This window comes from Mus pahari, chromosome 2, assembly GCF_900095145.1.
Source record: "Mus pahari chromosome 2, PAHARI_EIJ_v1.1, whole genome shotgun sequence".
In the NCBI taxonomy this organism is placed as follows: Eukaryota; Metazoa; Chordata; class Mammalia; order Rodentia; family Muridae; genus Mus; species Mus pahari.
Genome location: NC_034591.1, coordinates 67,616,306 through 67,623,888, shown reverse-complemented (window position 1 = coordinate 67,623,888; position 7,583 = coordinate 67,616,306). Strand labels below are relative to the sequence as shown.

The following is a 7,583-nucleotide window of genomic DNA, read 5'->3' as shown; positions in this document are numbered from 1 at the left end:
CACTTGCTTAGCAGGGTAGTTATGGGGAGTATATAAACACAATCCAGTAGCGCTAGAGGACATCCCTTTGCAGTCATGGCGACGGCAGACCTCAGTTTCAGTGTGATCCAGGCTGGAGTGTGTAGCTTTAGGACAGATGTTTGCTGTGGCTTTTACCTTGAACAAAGGGCAGCCCATGCTTCTGTAGGCTTGAGGTCTGTCATCTAGGCTGATAGGTCATAGTGATGCCTGTATGGCACCTACCTGATCCTGGGGGACTTGCTCCGTTAGGAGATTTGATGGCCTTGTACTTTGGGGTAAGGCTGTTCCACAATGTGTAGATTTCTGGGAGACCTCGGTTCTTGCACACACAATGGGTCACTGCCAAGAGTCCTAGTTTTCCTAGATACTGACTTGACTTCCATGACGGTAAATCCCTTACCCGTGGCACTGTCCGACAGGAGTAGCCTTGTACCTGTTGCTGATGCCAGAGAGTTTTGTCAGGGTCCCACTCAAAGGTCTGTCTGGGTCTCTGCACTCTTCACTCTGTAGAAAGGGGTGGGGTCTAAAGGCCTGGCCTATGACTTGGATCTGTGAGTGGGTGGAAGGACTCTGAGAGGACCTTGCTGTCATAGGTAATAATTGTCGTGGACTCTCCAGATTGGAAGCTCTTAGAAGAAATTTGGAGATAGGGACATAATAAACAGTTCAGGGGTCTGTCACTGGGCCTGTCCCAGGATGTGACCAGCAGTGGGCACAGAGGAGGAACTAGCCGAAGGGAAGTGTAGGTGCTCCCCAGGGACATGTGGGTGGGATTGTACTTCAGAACCTGAGTATTATAGACACTTCATGGTTCTGCATTTATGAGTGTTTTCTTGTGTCACATGCCCTATTCACAAGTGTCCAAATACAACCTATTTACTCACACGAGACCCAGCTTTCATTATAGGTCCTTTTGACCAGGGCTGGAGAGATGGCTCAGTGGTTAAGAGCACTGACTGCTCTTCCAAAGGTCCTGAGTTCAATTCCCACCAACCACGTGGTGGCTCACAACCATCTGTGACAGGATCTGATGCCCTCTTCTGATGTGTCTGAAGACAGCAACAATGTACTCACATTGATGTACTCACATCATAAAGATTTCACTCTCGCCTTTTCTAGGGCGGTCGCAGAGGCAGCGGCAGTGCGAAGACGGTCTCAGGCAACATGTACTCCAGGTTTAGCAGTTTCACACAGAAGTTGGCTAGAGCTTGAGCTTCGGAAGCTTATATTCTGCAGGGGTTAAAGCTGGTTTCTACGGAAGCACCACCTATCATATTTGCCACCCCAACCAAACTGACCTTCAGTGCAACAGCATATAATTATGCCGGGAAGAACAAAGTTCCAGAGCTGCAGACCTTCTTCTAGAAGGCTGATGGCGTGCCCATCCACCTGAAATCAGGCCTTCTGGACCAAATGCTTTAACAGACCACCCTGGCTCTGACAGTGGGAGGGACCATCTACTGCCTGATCGCCCTCTACATGGCCTGGCAGCCCAGAAACAAATGAGCTTGCCTGTGGAGGATGGCTCACCCTGTGGCACAAACCCTTAGAATTCTCACGTTGCATCTTTCCACTTGGACAGTCTACTTAGCATTCTTGCAAACAAAGGAAAAAGATAAGAATACACTGTTTTGGTTTGTTTATGGCATGCGGATGGCCTGTCGGATGTCAGAGCTTGTTTGACAGTTAAAACTATTTAAGGAAATGGCACTGAGCCATCACTGAGTTGTGACTTCCCTGGAGTTCTGGATGAAAGTTGCTCATGAGCTCATTCGTGGCCAGCAGTGCTCAGGACCTCCGGGACGAACTCCGGGACTCAGGTGGTGTCGAAGCAGGAAGCACAGAAGCCTTTTTGGGTATAGGTGTGATTGAGGAAGGAAGACAAAAGCCAGGGGACAGGTGGGCGAAATGAGGGCTGGAGTTCACCATCTGAGGGATTGCTCTGCCTTGAAGAGAAATGTTACAAGGAATGATTTGCAACCTGCTTCTATTTGTTGGGTAATTGGTTTCACAGGGTTGTTTGCCTCACCCAGACCTTCGGGAAGCGTGTATGTGTTCCATCGTGGGAAGAGCACCTGTCAACGTTGCACTTTAGACGGCTGTACCAGGAATTCTCCTTTAAGAATGCTGTGGGTTTAAGTGTTGGTTTACTTGACCGAGGAATAAATACATGAATTAAAAAGAAAAGATTTAATTTTCAGATCTCTGTACCAAATTCAGGATCTGACCTGTGTCTCTGGTGGAAGTTGGCTAGAGCCATAGCCCACCAAGAGACTTTGTGCCTTGATCCTGGACATGATTCTGTCCCCCTTCACTGTCCCTTAGCACACTGGTATTTCGTCTGCAGAGAATGAGATTTCCTGACTGGCAGTGAAAGGTGCGTGCTGCCACTGCCCCATCCCCTGTGAGCTGCTGGGCTGTTGGGCTATGTCTGCTGGCCCTGGTGATCGCTGCCAAGGCTGGTCTGAGAATCCTTCTCATTGTCCCAGCCTGTTATTTCTAGACTCTCAAGTTTGTGTGGCTTCATGGAAATGGCCCAACCTGGGGACTTCATGAGTTGGTCCGTTCTTGTGCTCTGGTATTGACAGTAAATCCAGAGACTCACTTGAGCTTGTGCTTTCAGAGTAGCCTAATACGTCTGGGTGAGAAGAGGTACCTCTAGGGGAACCTAGAGCCGGTGGAAGGACATGGCCAGGGCTTTTTAGCCAGACCTATTTTATTTCACAGTAGACTTCACTTTATGTGTTCGTTTGTGGGTGTGTGCATGGGTATTCATGTGTGCTAGTGCACCCGTGCCTCTGCATGCTTGAACAAGGCGGTCAGAGGTTCCCCAGGGGCTCTCTACTGTTTGTTGTCATGACAGCGTCTCATGTAACCCTGGTTGCCCTCACAATTGCTACGCAGCAGAGGATGGCAGTGAACCTCTGACCATCTTGTTTTTGCTTCCCCATTTCTGGGATTATAGGTCTGTATCACCACATCTAGAATTTCCCCTTTTTTTCCATTTCGAGATTAGGTGTCTCATTGACCTGAATGTCTCTAAGGAGGTAAAGCTGGCTAATCAGGGTTCTTCTTAGAGAGTCCATCTCCTCAGCTCCTGGATTAAAAGTGTGGAACAACAAACGACTTTCCCCGTTGTGAGTTCTGGGGGAACCCTTGCTGCTGGTCTCATGTTTTCTCGTGTTTTCTTAGCACTTACATCTAAGTGCTGGCCCTGCTGATCACTGAAAGATCTGCCCATCCCCCTAGGTTTCAGCTTTTTATAAGTTTTAAAAAACTTTTTATTGGTTCTTTGTGAATTTCACATCATGTACCCCATTCCCACTCATCTCCTCCCCTCATACCCACCCACTACCCTTGCAACCTCCTCCCCAGCAGAGAAGAAAAAAATCTTGTCGTGGAAGCTGTAGCCTGTCACAGTGTATGCCATACTTTTCTGCTTGCAAACGTTCATTGCAATAACTCGTTGTCTGGTACGAGGCCTCTGGCTTCTGCTGGGGTCCAGTTCCAGCATGGTCTTCTTTTTTTGTTGTGGGTTCCTCTTAAATCAGTGGAGAGAGAAGAAGGTTAGTGGAAGGTAAGACTTTTGTCTTACTGGATACTTAGGATTGCTGTATGATAATAGCAAGTGTACTTAGCTAGGTTGCTTTGCTGCTGTAGACCTGCCTTCTGTGTTTCTCTGAGGCCAGGGACTACAGTCTCTGGCACTTAGCACCTCATCCTAAAACAGCAAGGGGTTAAGTAAGGTAGCCTTTGTTCTATCGCAGCAGGAACTGTACTGTTCTAACTCTCAACCTTGAAAAGTGAATTAAGTATTTATTTCTAAGCTGTAAATGTTTCCTATGAAAAAGCTCTCTAAGAAAAAGGGGGAAAGCAGAAAGATTCTAATCAGGGCACAGGAAATTCACACTCCTTTCTTTGTCCTCAGCACTTACACACCTTTCAGATTATGTGATCACATAGTAAAAAGTTCATCACAAATTTACACATAAATTTAAACCATAAATCAAATATGAAGTTTACAACAGAGAATGTTTTCATGCATATCCACTAGGAGTAATTTTCTGGCTAAATGTTCATCACCTGTCACAGCCACACAGGTTTATGGAGAGTTAAAAACCATAACTAAGTTATTAGTGAAGTTTTGTATAGATAAACCCAGTCAATATTTTATCTTCTATATTTAGTATATAATAAATTTTAGTTCCCTTTTTATAACCTTTGGTTAATGGTTTTACAACCTTTTGGAATGTGCTCAGAGCAGTAGAAGCAATTAATTGGTGACAGAGACTGGAAGAGTCCTCATTGCACTTGACTATCAGGAAGGACCTAATAGCAGTCCCACCATAAAAGAGCTTAATAACTACTGATATAATTTTAGGAATTATTATAGGATCATTATTAAGAATTAAGAAGTTATCTATTTGTCTGTGTAGATGTACTAAGAGACAGTACATCTTTGCAGTCTGCAGAGAGCTGCCCAAAAGGGTGGGCTAATACTTAGTGACTGATATATATGTTTATTACTAATAGGAAAAGCACAATAGTAATAGCAGGTATCTTTCATAAAATGATTTTCTCCTGGGTCTTGCCTATGGGTTATTGTGGATTATTTATTAATCCGGAGTAGACTCATCTCATGAAGATCACCTGCTAGTTATTAGCTTGTGGCCCCTGACAGGCCTCTGCTGCTCTATCTATACTGGATCCTCACGGGAACCCCTCTCAGATATTCTGCTGTTGCTCTGTGTCATGGAGATCCTGTAGACTTGGATCTGTAGGACTGGCCCCTTCAAGCACTCCAGCAGTTCATCAGTGGGGTAAACGTTGGGGTGGGCAAGCTCAAAGCCCTGGACCTGGACCTGGGAGGTATCTGAGCTGGCCAGCCCACCAGCTCTCAGCCACCCAAACCACAGGGGTGAGCTCTCCTACCCGTTCCTGTCCAGTGCTGCAGACACAAAGGGCAGAGCCAGCTCTCCTGTTCTCATACCCTCAAGGACAGCTCATGTCTGCCCACAACATCAGGGTCAGCTTTACTGTGCTCCCCAAGAGAGGCGCAGGACCCGCTCTCCTCCTCTCCTGCTCTCATGATCCTTGTGGAGCGAGCTCGCCTGCCCACCACAGGTGGCGAGGCCAAAAACAAGGGGAGAGGATCTCTCCCTAGCCCATGCCAACATACAGCAGACAAAAGGCAAGGCTGACCCTCTCATACTCACACCCTCAAGGCAGACTCACACCCTTAGAGTGGACTCGTGGGGAGAAAGCTCTACCATGCTGCCCAGGTGAGGTGCAGAGCCTGCTCTCCCAAGTGCTGTAGTAGGGGAGGGGCTGGCAGCACAGGCCAGGCCCTCACCGTGGTCCCAGGTGGCATCATTGGCTATGCACATCAGGCTCTTCCTCACTACCCTCTAGTCTCCAGTTCTAGTGCCCACACCCTTCTGCTTCTCCTTCCCTTCCATTTCTCTACCACTTACTTGATCCTCTGCGTGCAAGGGTCTCTGAGTATCTGGGCCATCTCAGGAGCAGACTCAGGAGTGCTGTGTCCTGCCTATGCGTTACGGCACCAGGCAGGGGTCATCTCAGATATGATCTGCCCACCCTTGTTTGTGCAGCACTGGATTGGTGGTCACCTCGGGTTAGCTCCCTCTCAGGGCCCCATCTTGGGCTTGCTCCTTGCCTGGATCACCCACATGGCCCCATTTGGGCGTTCTTCTAGTCTCTGGCTGGCTCTCTTCCTCTTATCTCTGGCTTGCTCCCTTCTCTGGGAGCCCGTCTGGGCCTGCCAGGTGCTGGATTGGTGGTGGTCATCTTGAGAATTTCCAGGAGTTAGGCTACTAGTCATTCAGATGATCACAGATTAGAGCACTGAGCATGGACACAACCTCTGTCCTCTCTGCCACCCGTCGTTTCATAAATGTTTCAATTAGCACATATGTAATGAGAGAGTTCATGTTCAATGTTTTCATTCATAAACACGATGCTTTAAAATCATACCCCCTACTCTTTCCCCTGTTACGTACAGGTGAGTCCCGCCCACTCCGTTCCTCATCTGGACAGGCCCCTTTCTACTTTACTGTGCACTGGGTACTCAGCCAGTTTCATTACAGTTGCTTGCAGGAGTGTGGTGAGGGTTTACATCCATGAATACAGGCAACTTGCCAGAGGCGACACCACTGAAGGACATATCTTTCCATCCCTCACCAACCATTAATCAGGAGCCTCAGGGAAAGACCCCTCTTTTTCCATGATAGGAAGTGGATGGACCTAGAACCTAGAATCCTGGATTTCTGCCCGGTTGTTGTTGTTGTTGTTGTTGTTGTTGTTGTTGTTGTTGTTGTTGTTCTTCTTCTTCTTCTTCTTCTTCTTCTTCTTCTTCTTCTTCTTCTTCTTCTCCTCCTCCTTTATTTTGAGACAGGATTTCTCTGTGTGGTCCTTGGTTGTCTACAAACTAGGCTGGCCTCAAACTCTGAGATCCGCCTATCTCTGCCTCCCGAGTGCTGAGATTAAAGGTGTGCACCATCACTGACCAGCTCAGGATTATTTTTTTAGTGTCGTAACATGTAATATTTTTGTTTGTTCTATGATAATTTTATACATCATATTTTCTATCATTTTCATCTTTTTTTCCAACTCCACCAGATTCATTCCCTCCCTTGCCTACCCAATTTTGTATCCCCCTTTTCTTTTTAAAATCAAGTATATTTTGTGCTACCCGTATACTCTTGAATACATAGCCATCTACTGAGTGTGTCGGCCTACCAGGGGCCACACCCTTAAAGAGGGCTGATGCTTTCTCCCAGAAGCTATTGATTGCCAAAGGCTCCTCAGATGAGAGTGGAACGTTGTTCCCCTCTGTCCATGCTGGGATTTTGTCTGGGTTGAGCTTACGCAGGGTTTTAAAGCTTTATTTAGTCTTCCATAATTTCAGACCTATAAGTAGAATCTACATCGTTCATAATCTGCCTAATTATCCTTTTTTACTTTCTTCCATCTCCGAGCAAGCTTTTTCTTCCCAATAATTCCTCCCCTTTATTAACATAATATTTTTATTGATTCTTTGGGAATGTCACATCATTTATCCTGATCTGTGTCCTTCATGGCTGGCCTCCTACGTTATACTTTCTCATCCCTGAGTCTCTTCCGGCTTTGTCTACAAGAAAGGAGATGTGGACGTGTGATTTGGAACCTTTTTTCCTCACACAAGCTGGGAAGGGTGGCAGGGCAAAGGTGGTGAGGCACTTAGCTCCAGAGTGAACTTGGAAGCCAGTGATTGCTTTGCTGCATACTGGAGGTACGCCTTCAACCCACCTCTTCTCGGAGTCCTCCTGTCACCCCAGAGTCTGCCACTCATTCAGATTTTGTACTTCCTGGCCACTTGCACACCTTCTTTTTGCCAATATCAGAGCAGTTCTTGAACTCTGCTCTGGATGCCTCTGGCCCCACTCAGTAGGAACAACTGAGCCCTTACTGCACATACAGTGGGATCAGACAGGTGGGGGAAGACAGAAAGTAAGAGGTGCTGTGGGGCAAGGGAGAGGGAGAGGGAGAGGGAGAGGGAGAGG

General features: G+C 47.1%; 2 pseudogenes across 1 annotated transcript; one reads left to right on the top strand and one right to left on the bottom strand.

Annotated features, from left to right (window-relative positions):
- Window positions 1-1,185: 1,185 nt before the first annotated feature.
- On the top strand, window positions 1,186-1,436 carry LOC110316606 (annotated as a pseudogene). The gene has a single exon (XR_002380278.1). The product of XR_002380278.1 is annotated as a cytochrome c oxidase subunit 7A-related protein, mitochondrial pseudogene (transcript).
- A 4,407-nt stretch (window positions 1,437-5,843) lies between these two features.
- On the bottom strand, window positions 5,844-5,968 carry LOC115063527 (annotated as a pseudogene).
- Window positions 5,969-7,583: the final 1,615 nt, after the last annotated feature.